The sequence below is a fragment of the Zalophus californianus genome, chromosome 2, assembly GCF_009762305.2.
Source record: "Zalophus californianus isolate mZalCal1 chromosome 2, mZalCal1.pri.v2, whole genome shotgun sequence".
Taxonomy (NCBI): Eukaryota; Metazoa; Chordata; class Mammalia; order Carnivora; family Otariidae; genus Zalophus; species Zalophus californianus.
The window spans coordinates 63,746,586-63,761,862 of record NC_045596.1 but is presented as its reverse complement, the minus strand read 5'-3'; the positions used below and the strand labels follow the sequence as shown (position 1 = coordinate 63,761,862).

General features: G+C 36.9%; 1 long non-coding RNA gene across 1 annotated transcript in view; it reads right to left on the bottom strand.

Annotated features, from left to right (window-relative positions):
- Positions 1–15,277, bottom strand: part of LOC113925807 — a 172,330-nt gene that overhangs the window by 2,645 nt on the left and 154,408 nt on the right. The window contains exon 3 of the long non-coding RNA XR_003521063.1: positions 8,619–8,766. This is a non-coding gene — a long non-coding RNA (uncharacterized LOC113925807). The remainder of the gene's footprint in view (positions 1–8,618; positions 8,767–15,277) is intronic.

Below are 15,277 nucleotides of genomic sequence, written 5' to 3'. Positions count from 1 at the left end.
TCACAGTTCTGGGGTCTGAGAAGTCCAAGATCAAGATCCTGGCAAGTTCAGCATCTCACGAGAGTCATTTTCCTGGTTTCCAGGCAGCTTCCTTCTTCTCTCTGTGTCCTCAGAGAGGGAGGGCCTCTGGTCTCTTCTTAGAAGAACACTAATCCCATCCTGAGGAATCCACCCTCAAGACCTCATCTAAACTTAATTAGCTCCCCAAGGCCCCACCTCCAAATACCATCACATTAGGGTGTTAACATATAAATTTTGTGGGGAAACAGCCCATAACAATAAAGTGAATGTCATTTAAATATATTGCTCTCCAGATAAGACCAAAAATGTGTTTAAAATATTTTTGAAATAGAGATAGGTTAGGGTAACTCTAGAATGGAAATGCAATCTTCCTACAGGGAAACACAGACTATCCATTGTTCTGATAACTTAGTAGGATAATTGAGAGTGTGCCACAGAAACCAAACACTTCTCACATTCTCTTATCCTTTTGATTGACAGAAAAAAAACAGGTACATCATTTATATAATAACTGAGATCATTCCAAAAGATAGCAATTTGTGAAGTTCAGATCACTTCAATTTAGAACAGCAACTAGGCGCCCAGAATCAGATGCCCTCGGTCCATGGCTCATCATGAGAGCTCCAACACTGATTGGGTAACCTTAGGCAAGTTACTTGGGCTTTCTCTGTCCAGTTTACCAATTTATAAAGCAGAGATAATCACAGGATTTATCTCTAGAGTCAGGATTATATGAGATAACCAAGTAAAGAGCTTAGCACAGCAACAGTGGTAAGCACTCAAGAGACACTACTATTGCTATTTAGATATGGTGATTTCACATAACCCAGGAGGCCTGGTTTTACAAATGTGTCAAGATTACCTTAGATTCCAGTGTCCTAAGTGGTAGCAGGCATTATTATTTTTAAGGATGTATTGCGCTTAAGGAAATATGTTTTCCCTACAGACCCAACATGACCACTAACAAATTCCAGAAGTATAATATTTTTAAAGAAAAAAAAAATATTTTACCCTTAGCTTCTGGACCTTTTGTTCAAGATAAGGCTCTATCAGAAACAATCGCTGTGTTATAAGACATTTTATTCTAGGAAAGGTGGTTTTGAATATTCAGTAGGGCTCCAGGCTAGTGATTTTGTGGTTAGGTTTCTTGTCTTCCAGGAAGCCCTTGACAAAGGTCACAAACAATTTGCTCGCTCTTCTTATTAAAATAAAGATGGAAAGCATTGATGATAACTCTGCCCAGCAGCTAACTTCATCATCTGTAGCGGTTTCAACATATGCTTGTAAGATAATGAAAAATATAGCATTAAATACGCTGGCAGATTGAATCTTGTTTCAGAGTAAATATAGTAAGTCATTTTTTTCCCTCTTCATTTCCTCAGAACCTGTTTAGCATTAGACTGTTAATATCATCACTGATACATGACAAAACCATTGCATAATATACTGCGTTTCAGACCAACCCCCACATAAAAGAGAGCAAGGAAAAACCATGAACATTAATCGGGCATTCAAAATAATGAAGTGCTTCAAGCCAACCCTCTTCTAAAGCCTTCTACTCCTAGTATTGCAGGAACAAATAGTTTTATAAATCTGACATGCTTTTCTGGTCCCATTTTAATATTATGAAAATGTCATTTTTCTGAGCTACAGTCAATATTAGAAGTTTTTAAAGATATATTTTATAGCCAATAGTAAAAATATTCTGTGCAATCTTTATGATGTGATCTTTTTTAAGAAGCAAGTTTAGAATCTAAAAAACAAGTTTGTCAATATTGGGAAGGAAGGAAGGATTATTTACACTTTAATCTTCAAAAACTAGGAAAATACACATAATAACTTTCAGCAACCAACATTTTGTCATGGTACATGGTCACCAGGGGAAATTATAGTTATGTGAAGACTATATATATTTTTTTATCTAATACTAATTTTAAATTATCAATAATAAAAAACATGTAACTATTAATTTCAGAGAAACATCAAATAAGTTAACAGTGATTGAATTTGTGATTGTATTAAGGAGCATATCTCAGGAAAGTTTTCTGCACACACACCCACAATTCCAAAAAAAATTTCATATTAAATTAAAATATGACCTGGAGCACCTGGATGGCTCAGTTGGTTAAGCCTCCGACTCTTGATTTTGGCTCAGGTCACGATCTCAGGCTAGTGGGATTGAGACCCACATCAGGCTCCATGCTTAGCAAGGAGTCTGCTTGGGATTATCTCTTTTTCTCTTCCTCTGCCCCTCCCCCCCCACGTGTGTGCACGTGCATGCGCACACTCGTGCTTTCTCCCTCTCTCTCAAATAAATAAATAAAATCTTCAAAAAATAAAAAACGATTTAAGAATGAAAGTATTTACTCATTTTATTAAGATAAAAACTGAACTAGAAGTTGACATTTTACTGATTTTTATCCTTTGGTTGCTACCCCTAGTAAAATCTGGATCTTTCCTGCTTTTATGTCACAAGTACATTTCTATCGCCTGTCCCCAGTCCCTTGCTCCTAGATGATGAACATGCTGCCTCTGTTCAGTTGTTTCCATTACACCAGAGGTCAGTCTAAGTTGCTCATTCTGAGTTGTCCCATCTATGCTGTTGCCACTATATTCACCTTTCAAAAGTAACGTTAGGACAAATATCTTCCCTCTATTGGCTCTGGTTTACCGAAGCAATAAATGGCTCAGCTGTAGCCATTGCTTCACGATCTAATTAAAACAAGAAATTGCAGATGCTGTGGATTTTTTTTTTTTTTATGCCTAATGATACAAGCAACTGCATGGAGCACATATGTTCATTTTCTATTCTCTGACAAAGGCTACAGAGAACCTGAACTTGCAACAAGCATGGGATGTGGTATATTCTTAAGTGTTATTCAAGGTCAAATGTTCTTAGAAGTAAAAACAGCAACAATTAACCAAGTGATTTCATGTATTGTAGTCTAAGATTTAATGTCCTATTTTATTTAAAGCCTGAAATCTATCAGAATATATCTAGCCCAAATCCACTTTGAATTATGCCTACATAGTCTTTCTTAAGGGAGTATTTTCCATGTGTTTATTTTAGATAGATTTCCATTTTCTTTTAATTGTATACTTTTGTTACGAACTGAAGTATATATATAATATATAAGAAAGCTATAAAGCAGAATAACAAAGAAAACACCTATGAACCCACCACCCAATTTAATAATGTTAACATGATAAATATCATTGACATGTCTATTTTTTTTTAATTTTTTTTAAAGATTTTATTTATTTGAGAGATAGAATGAGATAGAGAGAGAGCATGAGGGGGGGAGGGTCAGAGGGAGAAGCAGATTCCCTGCTGAGCAGGGAGCCCGATGTGGGACTCGATCCCAGGACTCCAGGATCATGACCTGAGCCGAAGGCAGTCGCCTAACCAACTGAGCCACCCAGGTGCCCGACATGTCTATTTTTTTAAGTTTTACCATATTCAGTTCAAAATACTATCTAATTGCCTTTGTGATTTCTTCTTTGACCCTTCAGGATATTTAAAAATAAACTGCATAGTCTCCAAATACTTGGGTATTTTCTATTATCTTCTGTTACTCATTTCTAATTTAATTCCATTATGGTCAGAACACATACATTGTATGATTTAAATCCTTTTAAATTTATTGACTTGTTTTATGGCCCAGAATATGTTCTATATTGGTAACTTTGTCATGTGCACTGTAGCTTCTGCTGTTCTATAAATTCAATTAGGTCAAATTAGTTGATAGCATTGTTTAAGTGTTCTGTATACTTACTGATCTGCTGTCTGCTTGTTATTGAGTTATTGAGAGCAAAATATTGAAATTTCTGGCAATAATTTAAGATTTGTCTATTTCATTTCTATCAGTTTTTACTTCATGTATTTTGAAGCTCTCTTACTAAGTCAAAAATCTTTCAAATTGTTCTGTCCTGTTGAATCTTTTATCATTATGAAATAACCATCTTTATCATTGACAGCAAGTTTTGACAACTGGTAGATCACGTCCCCACATATTTTTCTTTTTCTTCAGTGGTATCTTGGTTATTATAAGCCCTTTGCTCTTTCATATACATTTTTTTCATATACATTTAAAAATCATCTTGTAAAGTTTCCCAAAGTCCCTAGTGAGGTTTCATTAGAATTTCTTTGAAATTTCACATCAATTTGTGAAGGCAGGGACAAGAACCTGATAAAGGATATCTGCTCAGAACATATAGTAAGCTCTATATTCAATAGCTAAACATTAAAAACTTCACCCCTGAAGTCAGAAAGTGGTTAAAGATAATGTTTATTACTACTTCTACTCAATATTGTACTGAAGGACCTAGCCAGCTTAATGAGACTTAAAAAGGCAATATCAAATATAAGAGTAGAAAAGGGGGAAAAGTTGTCATTATTAATTAAATGATGCATTTGTCCACATAGAAAATCCAAAAAGAAAAAAAAAAAGAAAAAACCCTACAAATAAATTACTAAAAATAATAAGATAATTTAGTGAGTTTACCGAACGTAAGATTAATATACAAAAGTTTTCAGAAATATTTAGTAAACTTAAAACTTACAATACCAATAAAAAGTAAAAAATCTAGGAATAAGTCTAATAAACAATGAATAAAACTTCAATGAAGAATTTATAGAAATTGGGGCGCCTGGGTGGCTCAGGTCATGATCCTGGAATCCCAGGATCGAGTCCCGCATCAGGCTCCCTGCTCAGCGGGAGGACTGCTTCTCCCTCTCCCACTCCCCCTGCTTGTGTTCCCTCTCTCACTGTCTTTCTCTGTCAAATAAATAAATAAACAACATCTTTAAAATAAAAGAAATTATAAAAAATTAATTGAAATACAAATTCTAGTTATGGTGAGGATGTATACAAGAGAAATTCTTTTATCTTAATGGTGGCTATGAATGGTACAAACATTTGAAAAAATTCAGCCAAACTTAGTACTGAGTTGGAAAACATAAAAAGAATTCCTGAAATTGCAAAAAAAAAAAAAAAAAGACATATCCAAAAATATTTATTTATAGAAATGTTAATGTGGTAAGCAGAATTCTAAAATGGGCCCTAAGATTTCCACCCTCTAGTATATATACCCTGTAAAATGCCCTCACCTTGAGTGTGAGCAGGACTTGTGAACCTGATGAGATATCGCCTCCATGATTATTTTAGATTCTGTGGCAGAAAAGATTTTGTGGAATTAAGATCTATGATTAGTTGACTTGGAGTTAATCAAAAGAAATACCACTCTTGGTGGGCCTGACCCAATCAGGGGACCATGAAAAGAAGAAGACATTCAAAGCTAAACATATTTCTTTTGCTGGCTTTGAATAAGCAAACTGCCATGTTGCTGAATAGGTCATATGCCAGGGAAAGGTCAGTGGCCCCTGAAACTGAGAAAGTCTGCAGTTGGCATGCAAGAAGAAAGTAGAGACCTCAGTCTAACACTACAAAAAAACTAAATTCCACCAACGGCTTGGAAGAAGACCCTGAGCCTCCGAAGAGACTCCAACTAACATCTTTATTTTGGTCTTAGGAGATCCTCAGTAGAGAAAACCAGCTGAGCCATGCTGTGCCCAGACTCCTGACCCACAAAACTATAAAATAACTAATTTGTGATGTTTTAAGCCTCTAAGTTTGTGGAGTTGTTATGCGGCAATAGAAAAACAACAATTTTAATGGCAAAACAAAAAACAGAAAACAAAAAACAAAAACAAAACGAAGCCAAGAATAACCCACCTGTCTACAAGTGGCAAATGAATTAATGAATTACTTCATTATAGTCATAAAATGGGCTAAACCCTGATAAAATTCTTACATAAACTACACCAGCATGAATGGATCTCAAAAACCTATTGAGCAAAACCATGCAAATCATAAAAGTATACACACTATGACTCAATTTATATAATTATTAAAACAGGAAAAATTAAAAATGATACAGCATTTAGAGACACGCATCAATGAGAAATAGTTAATATACAATGTCAAGACTGAGATTACCTTTGGTGGTGGAAGATATTTGAGAGGGTTATTAAAGTGGCTTCAAAGATATTGTCACTAGCCTCCTTCTGAGGCTCAGTGGTGAGTGTGTAGGGGTTTATTATTTTAAAATTCTGCATATATGTTATAAATAGTCTTTGATATGTAGAGGATTTACCATTAAGAGTACATAATCCTGTTACCAAAAAAAAGTCCCCAAACTCTAGAAAGTTAATTTCTTGTCTTCTTAGATTAGAAGTCGAGTAATAAGTTCATTAAGTGGAAAACAATTACGTGTGGCTCTCCAAGTGCATTGAAATACGGTAATGGTAGTAGCAGCCCTGGTAGTAGTCATCCCTTCACCCTAATTATTGATGGCAGTTGAGGCAGATTAGCAAAGTGAGCCAGGAGACTGGTGACCCAGGTGTCATCTTTCTTCTTCTGTGTTGTATGCTTTGCATGTTCAATGTGTGCTGTGTTGGGAAAGTGAAGCCGAGAGAAAACCCAAGCACTAATAACGGGGAGAGAGAAAAAGAGAAAGAGAAAGGCACAAAGGCTGAAAACAGGAAGCGAAAAATTTTAAAATATGCTTCACATTTTTTGGATTAATTAGAGTGTGAATCATAAACCAGTGTTCAACTGGCAACACGACTGTGGATGAATTATTTATTCAGTTGAAACACACAACCTATGTTCACAATATTGGACTGTTCTGCTTATACATTTTCAATGGTGAATGAGGGGAATTATCTTGGGAAGGGCCCTGAGAAACTCCATGACACCCGAGCTCGTGAATCTTCCTGATGAAATCTTGAAAGGTCAGCCAGTTTTCTGCTTTTATTTTTTTAAAGATTTTATTTCTTTATTTGAGAGAGAGAGCGTGAGCGAGAGAGAGAGAGAGAGTGAGGGAGAGAGCAAGAGTGGGGGGAGGGATAGAGGCAGAGGGAGAAGCAGACTCCCCACGGAGCAGGGAACCCGATGCGGGACTCGATCCCAGAACCCAGGATCATGACCTGAGCCGAAGGCAGACGCTTAACGGACTGAGCCACCCAGGCGCCCCTAGTTCTCCGTTTTTACACTAAGTTTCCAAATCGAATTCTACTTCCTTAATAGCAGTTACCACTGTGGGTAAGTACGTTATCTGACCTACATGTGTGTCAGGAACACCTTGCAATAAATAAGACTTTGTTTAGATGTACCGAATGTTTCTTGAACTCTCATCACTTATAACAAAGGGATGCTAATTCAGATTTCACAAAGCTTAATTCTCACAACCAGCTAGCAAGGATCACCGTGTATCTCTAAATCACTGGGCACTTTTAACACATTCTACTTTGCATACAAATTCTAGCCTGGAACAGTAGGAATGGGAATAAAGGGGGTGCTGCTGTACATACATGTTATTGCTGTGGCTTACAAAAGAGTGAAGGGCTGATTTACCATTAAAAATAATCACTAAAAATAAGGAAAAGAGAATCCACCAATTTTCCCCTTTTAGCACAAAAAAGTTTTAATAATCATTTGCTGTTAGGTTAGAGGAAATGATTTTCCTTTAGTGAATTACAACTTAATATTTAAGTATGATGACACCTCATCATCCCTGTCTGTCCTCTTTGACTCCCAGGAGCCCACTCCAACAACAAGAAAATCCATCTGTGCTAGACTAACAGTCACAGAGTTTTAGAACCAGAGAAGACTCAAGATCTGTCGTTCAACTGAACAATAACACTGTATTTGACATGTTAGTTAAACAAAATGTCTTCTTGAAAGAAACACTAGAAAAATAAAACTGAATTTTTCCCATAGACCATCACCGAGAAGGTTTATTAGCTCCCTGAGTTTGAGAAAGAATTCACTTTAAACAGCTGGATTTTGGCATACGTTCCCAGAATAATAATAATTAAGTCAACTATTTTCAAGGGGGACAGGACCTTGCAGCATGGAGATTATAAAGGAACAACATTTACAAATGTTGGCAGCCAGTTGTACACCAGGAAACCAAAAGCAATTTATGTGGGAGTTTGGCATCCTAAATTCTCTCTAAAATCTATGACTAATTTCTCAAGCGGTTTCATGTCTCGTACTTAATCACTCTACTTCCTACTTCAAAATATAGATGAGAGCATTTGGTTGCATCCAATGCTCCAGAGGGATCACGGAATAAAAGGCTGGTTGTATAATTAGCAATGGAAAAACTTATAAGATTTAATGGAAAAATGTGAGATAAATTTGTTTTCTCTTCTTGTATCCTTTCAAAAGGATACTATTTCAAAAGACTATTATTCTCTTGCCTTTTTGTCACTCTAGGACTACTTTTATTTTTTTATTTTTTTAAAGATTTTATTTATTTATTTACTTGAGAGAGAGAACGAGTAGTGGGGGGGAGGAGAGTGACAAGCAGAACCCCCGCTGAGCAGGGAGCCCGACTCGGGGAAGGATCCCAGGACCCCAAGATCATGACCTGAGGCAAAGTCAGACACCTAACTGACTGAGCCACCTAAGCACCCCAGGACTACTTTTCTTAATCTAATTATTTTGGAACCCATTCATAATTTCTGCTATTCTGCACCTGCTGTATTGCCTTTGCCCCCAGTTTTTCTTCTCATCAACTATACGTACCAGTCAGCCCCTTCAGGGTTTCAAGTTAACTTCTTCCATAGGAAAAATACATTTGATAATAATAATAATCCTTGCATGAAGCTCTAATATACATTATCCCACTTCATTCTCAAAACAAAGTAGCAGGGTTGATATATAGATTTTCATCCTGTAGAGGAGAAAAGAGAAAGCTCAGAAAAGTGAAGTGGCCTGCCCAACATCCCAGCTAAATAAATGATTGAACAGGAACAGAAGTGAAGTTTCTTCTCACAATGCCCAGCAGGATTTCTTAAAGCCACCTCTTCTCTTTAGATGCATCAGCTCATCCCTGCTCATCGCTCCTTCTCTCTTCAACCTCTTCACTCCCACATCTATTTCCATGCAACAATGTTTATGAGCTTGCCTCCAAACTGCTGTGGACACAATACTAATTACAAGGGACTTCTGGCAATCTCCACAGGCCTTGCGGTGCCTGAATTCTCAGTGGCACCGAGTTCCAACTAAGACACTCAAGTGGAAAGAGTATGGAGCTGATGAAACAGGTTTCTGGTGCCTTTGCTAGCAGTGAGTCTGTAAATTTAAAGAGGTTCTCCCCTCCTTTCTGAAAACAGTGAATCCATGACTGTCTCTAAATATTTTGCCTTATTATCATTCCTCAGTGGCTGGAGTATTTAGGTTCTATATGCCAGTCTGGGAAAATCATATACAATTTAAATTTACATTAAAAATATAGTCAATTACTATCATTCCTCTCAGTCAGAGAACAGCCAGGAAATTACTATAGGTAAGTTAAATTGAGGAAATTTAATACATAAGTAATGAGTGATGGAATTGCTGAGAAGCCAGTAGGGGATGGTGAAGCAATCACAAGAAGCTACTGCCACTTCTGGCACTTGAAGGACAAAGGGGAAAAATCTTATTATCAGAGACTGGACACCATGACTGGTGGGGAACACTAGAACTCAGCAAAGGCTGTCTAGTGAGGAAAATAAAAAAACACAGAGGACACCAGCCATGGCAGGAAGGTGCCCTCCCAACAATAAGCTAGTAGAGGACAAATATCCCGGCTTCTCTCAACTTTCTTCTCTCCCGTCTCCACTTCAACCCCAGGCCTTGCATATACTAAATTTATCTCAAAGCCACTTGGCAAGTTAAGTCTGAAAAACATTTTGTGGGTGAAGCATCAGAAATGAATATTAGTAGATGATGACCAACCCACTTCCCAAGGCATAAGAGAGAAATTTAGAGCTGCAAACTGATTGCTAAGTTATGTTCAATTTACTTTTCTTTTATACAATAAAAATCATCTGCAAATCTCTGATTTGCAGAATAGACATTGTAGCCTAGACATTGTAGCATTTGGTACATAATGCAGTTGGTTAGTGAAAATCAGGCACAGTGTAGAAAGTGATGTAGCATAAGTACCATTATATTTTCACATTATACACTTTAAGCAACAATAATGGATATCATTACACAAAAATATGTACTATAATCATACAATTTATTTGGACTGTATAAAGAAAGGATTTACTTAGCCTGTCAATATATTCATACCTCCAATTACATATTCATTATATAAGCACTCACTCAAGACCTACTATGTGGTGTACAATTTGCTAGTCCCTAGAAAAGCAAGTCTTTTTAATCAGACTGGGTCATGTCCTCAAAAAATAGAGGATAGGAATTAAGAATAAAGTAAATAATATACATACTACATAAAGAGATACATAGAGAGGAGCACACAAATAAGGAAATAATTCATTTTTCCAGGGGAAAAGGAGTCAAAAAAGACTGCACAGAAGAGAGGATCTTTGAACCTAATCTGAAAATATAGGAAAAATCAAAGCAAATGCTATGTCTCTCTGAAGCCTTCCCATACACAAAATAATCTTACAATGATCGCTTATATACCAATTATAATGCTGAATCATCTGCTTACTTCAAGAAAATGCATGAAAATAACCCCTCACATTTCTACCCACTTGGAAGTGCAAGAAACCTAGCAGAGATATTCACAATTTTAAAGGTCTTTAAGCAGTATATGCTACAGCATTGACTCCTTTTTCTGTCATTCCAAACCCTGTCCCCTTGCTATCCTGCTTCCTACATACTACCGAATATTTTACGGCAGTGGATCTTTGTTGTAACTTGTTTTCTTTCCCAGTACAACCCAAGAGTCATACAGATCTGCAATTCACATTGACCCCAATTCCTTGAGGCTGTAATGAAAGATTTTTTTTGTTCTCCACATTTGCAAAGGGATTCAGATAACATTTCGTATACTGGAAACTCTACACAGGACATTGATGAACTGGTTAGCCACTTGCTTACTGGAGGATGTGATACCTAAATCTTACTGCTTGTGTAGACCTTCTGTGTTACAAAGACTCTAAAACTATATGGTGATGCCTATCTCAGATCGATTACTTGGGACACTGCATGCCTATACTGCCAGGAGCGAGGTCATCTTCTGGGGTAAAAACCAGTTTCAAATTCCACAAGTGCTTGCTCTTTTGGGGACAGCCAGCTGTTGCACACAGAGCACATCACATAGCATAGCTTCTAACCCAAAGCTTCTATTGCATCCAGTTTAAACTAACCTTCCAGATCCATGACCTTCGTCACAAGAAGCCAAAGAGGCTTTGTTCTCCTTTAACAACAACAAAAACCTTGTAGAGAATCTCAGCCTGAAATCTTCTTGGTAATCCTAAGCCCATATGTTTTTATGCCACGAGGAAAAAGAGACCGGTTTAGGTGTGACCACAGATTCATGAAGACAAAGAATGGCCCATTGCTTACTGTGAGTCAGTTCTGCCCTGACCCGGTTCCTGTCTGCAGCTGCTGTTCTCAAAGGAGAGGCTTCCTCTCCTTTGGTCTAAAGCACCTCTCTGACTCGAGCTATTCCCCACATAGTCACAGAATTCCTAAAGACACAATCACATTCTAATGCCAGCCTAAAAAATATATTTTATTTTTCTTTGCCAACAGAGAAGGCTGGGCTTATATTCAACCCAGCCTCTTTGCTTCTGCTTCAAGGCAAGGGGAGTTTCATGACTGTCTTACGGCCACTGCCCATTGCCCACAGACTCAATGCTAACTTCAAAAACGTTTTTTTCAAAATTGTTAATCTCATATCTTATGTAGATATACACTGTCACTAGCCAGAAGAAAGGTGGGTTTGGAATATGTAGTAACATGAGAAAGTAGAACATTTTTCTTTGCTATTGATTCTTGCTCACCTATATGACTGAATCTATAATCTTTAGTGTTGTTTATGATCGTGGACAGTGGAAGAAACAATGGGACTTTATCACCTCAGTGAGTATAAAAAATACGTATTTGTTCATTCACTGATGATCTATTATATGTCATACAATTCCTTTATAATATAGCTGTTATAAACTGTGTTGCTCTCTAAACAACTCAGGCAGGAAAATGCTTTGTTCAAACTGCAACCAAAGTAACAGTCATTTCCCCTTTCTGTGTCCACCTAGTTGCCTCTGAAGACTCTTTTTGTTATTGCCTTACTCTAAGATTAGGCCTCAGATTCGGGATTAAACAGAATCAATCAAACACACAAGACCTACTCATTAATAAGGTGCCTCTTCTTCCCAAAGGTACAAGTTCAAGGGTCTTCTTCATTTTGCTTTCCTGGCCCATGGAATGAGGAGAATAAACAAAAGAGATGACAGTACCAATGATAGATAAATAATTTATGTGTGAGTTTAATTCTGTGTGAGTTGGTCTATTTTGTCACACTTACCCCACTTGTCAAGCTTATATTTTAGGAAGTCCAGTAAAGACACAATGTTCCTACAGAAGAACACAATGTACTCACATTTTGGTAGTTCATGCCCTTCTCAGAAGAACCTATTATGAAACAATCAACCAACTGACTCTTCTGGATTGTTTTTAGAGCTATATCATCTCAAAGCACATATCCCTGTCCACAGAATGAGGGATAACATAAAACAAAAATTTCTGGATGGGAATAATACTGGGAAATAATGTATACAGTTGATCAAAACATCAAGAAACTAAAATCTTATCTTAAATCTTAAAAACTTTTTAGTAAAAACAGAGCTAACTGCTAAATTACAACCAAAAGTAGTTGCTACTCAAGCTATGTTTCACAAATCACATGGCTCTAGGAAAGACCTGTATACCTTCACTGGAAGAAATGCCACATACATATTGCAGATGAGTTAAATATAAGTAGGACCTGGCTAATGACATAAGAAAAGAGACTACCTAATTACAACGGAATAAACTTTGGTGTTTGAGTCCCCAAGTAATGATATGATAGAAAATTAGAAAGGAAAGTTGTACAAAATATATAGATAATTCTAGGGCTTATAACCAGCTTATGTACAAGTGGTGCTAATAAAATGTGACTCGCTTACCCTATCAAAGAAATACCCCAAATCTTGCTTTATCAGGATGGCATAAAAATTTCTTAATTATCTAGAAATGCAACTTAGGATTTATTGAAACCAGTAACCGAAAGGTTAATGGGACTAATCTCAGTTGCAGACTGCTAAACCAGATGCAACTTTTACTCAGACCTTTTCATTTGCCTTTAAATTTTCCAGATTCTCCTCCTCTTGCTCCTCCAGAGAGCCAGATTTGAGGCTTGCTCTCCTATCTCCTTATTTGTCTGCCTCTCAAATAAACCCTTTCCCTGGTACACAGCTCAATGTTGCAATGATTATCTTTGTTGTGCATCTAGCAGATGGACTTGGGTTCAGTTACATTGTGACAAAGGCAACAATGCAATCCAGTGGAGGAAGTATGATTTTTTTTTTTCCAAAAATGGTGCTAGATGAACAGAATATCCATACAGCAAAAAATAGCTGAATCTCTACCTCACAAAGTACACAAAAATAAATTCCAGTGGACTGCATATCTAAATATAAAATGTAAAAACAGTAAGGCTTTCAGAAGAAAACATAGAAAAACATCTCTGTGGCCTTAGAGTAGGCAGAGATTTCTTAAACAGGACACAAAAAGCACTAACCATAAAATCTAAAAACTGGACAAAATGGACTATATTAAAAGTCCTGCTTGGTATCAAAAATCACAATTAAGAGAGTGAAAAATCAACAAATAGAGTAGGATGCTATTCACCATAATGTATCTGACAAAGGATTCTTATCCAGAATATATATTTTTAAAAACCATTAAACATAATAGCAAGTGTTGGTGAAGATATGGGGATGCAAACTGGGGCAGCCACTGTGGAAAACAGCATGGAGTTTCCTCAAAAAATTAAAAACAGAACTACCCTACGATCCAGTAATTGAACTACTGGGTATTTACCCCCAAAATATAAAAACATTAATTCAAAGGTATACATGCACCCCTATGTTTGTTTTTGTTTTTAAAGAGTTACTTATTTGAGAGAGAGAGCACAAGTGGAAGGGGCAGAAGGAGAGAGAATCTTGAGCAGACTCCGTGCTGAGCACAGAGCCTGACGCAGGGTTCAATTTGAGGATCGAATGAGATCACCCTGAGCCAAAATCAAGTTGGATGCTTAACCAACTGCATCACCCAGGCACCCCACATCCCTTTGTTTATAGCAGCATTATTTACAATAGCCAAATTATGGTAGCAGCCCAAGTATCCATTGACAGATTAGATAAAGAAGATGTGGTATATATACACAATGGAATATTATTCAGACATAAAAAAAGAATGAAATCTCGCAACAACATGGATGGAGATAGAGAGTGTAATAGTAAGTGAAATAAGTCAATCAGAGAAAGATAAACATCATATGATTTTCATTCATATGTGGTATTTAAGAAATAAAACAAATGAGAAAAAAAAATAGAGGCAAACCAAGGAACAGACTCAACTATAGAGAACAAACTGATGGTTAGCTGAGAGGGGGTCAGTGGGGGGATGGGTTAAATAGGTGTTGAGGATTAAGGAGGGCACTTGTGATGAGCACAGGGTGTTGTATGGAATTGTTAAATCACTATACTGTACACCTGAGACTAATATAATACTGTATGTTAACTAACTGGAATTTAACATAAAAAAACTATTAAATATTAATGAGATAAAGACACACACCTAATAGAAACATGAACAAAAGACTTAAATAACCATTTCACAAAAAAGAACAGAGAATGGCTAAGAAGGATGTAAAAAAGTGTTCAACTTCTTTAGTCATTAGGGAAATGCAAAATAAAACCACTACCCACACACAAGAACGGCTAAAATGAAAAAGAGGGGAAATACCAAATGCTGATGAGAATGTGGAACTAAAACCATGCCCCACTGGGTTAACAAGGTTGAAACTAGCGGAAAGTTTAAAGCTTGTTTTTCAGAGAACCGTTTCTCCCTAATCAGCTATTGTGTCTTTTCAGACTCCACTAACAAATCCATTAGCCGTCTCTAAGGAAGCCTGGACTCAAGGTCAACTAGGTCCAGCCTAGGAACAAGCAAGGCCCTGCATTTCTTATCTGAAATAACAAGCCCAAGAATCATCTAGTTTACAGCTGCTCTCGGAGCATGCCCATAGCCCCTTCTCCTTGTCTTAAGATAACCTCCCGATCTCAGGAGCTGAATTTAGCCTCCTTTTGATGTTGTCTCCAGGCCCAAAGTGAACATGTTACATATATGTTTGTTCAATGCACATGTTCCATCTTTCCTCCTGTTTCCCTGCCTTT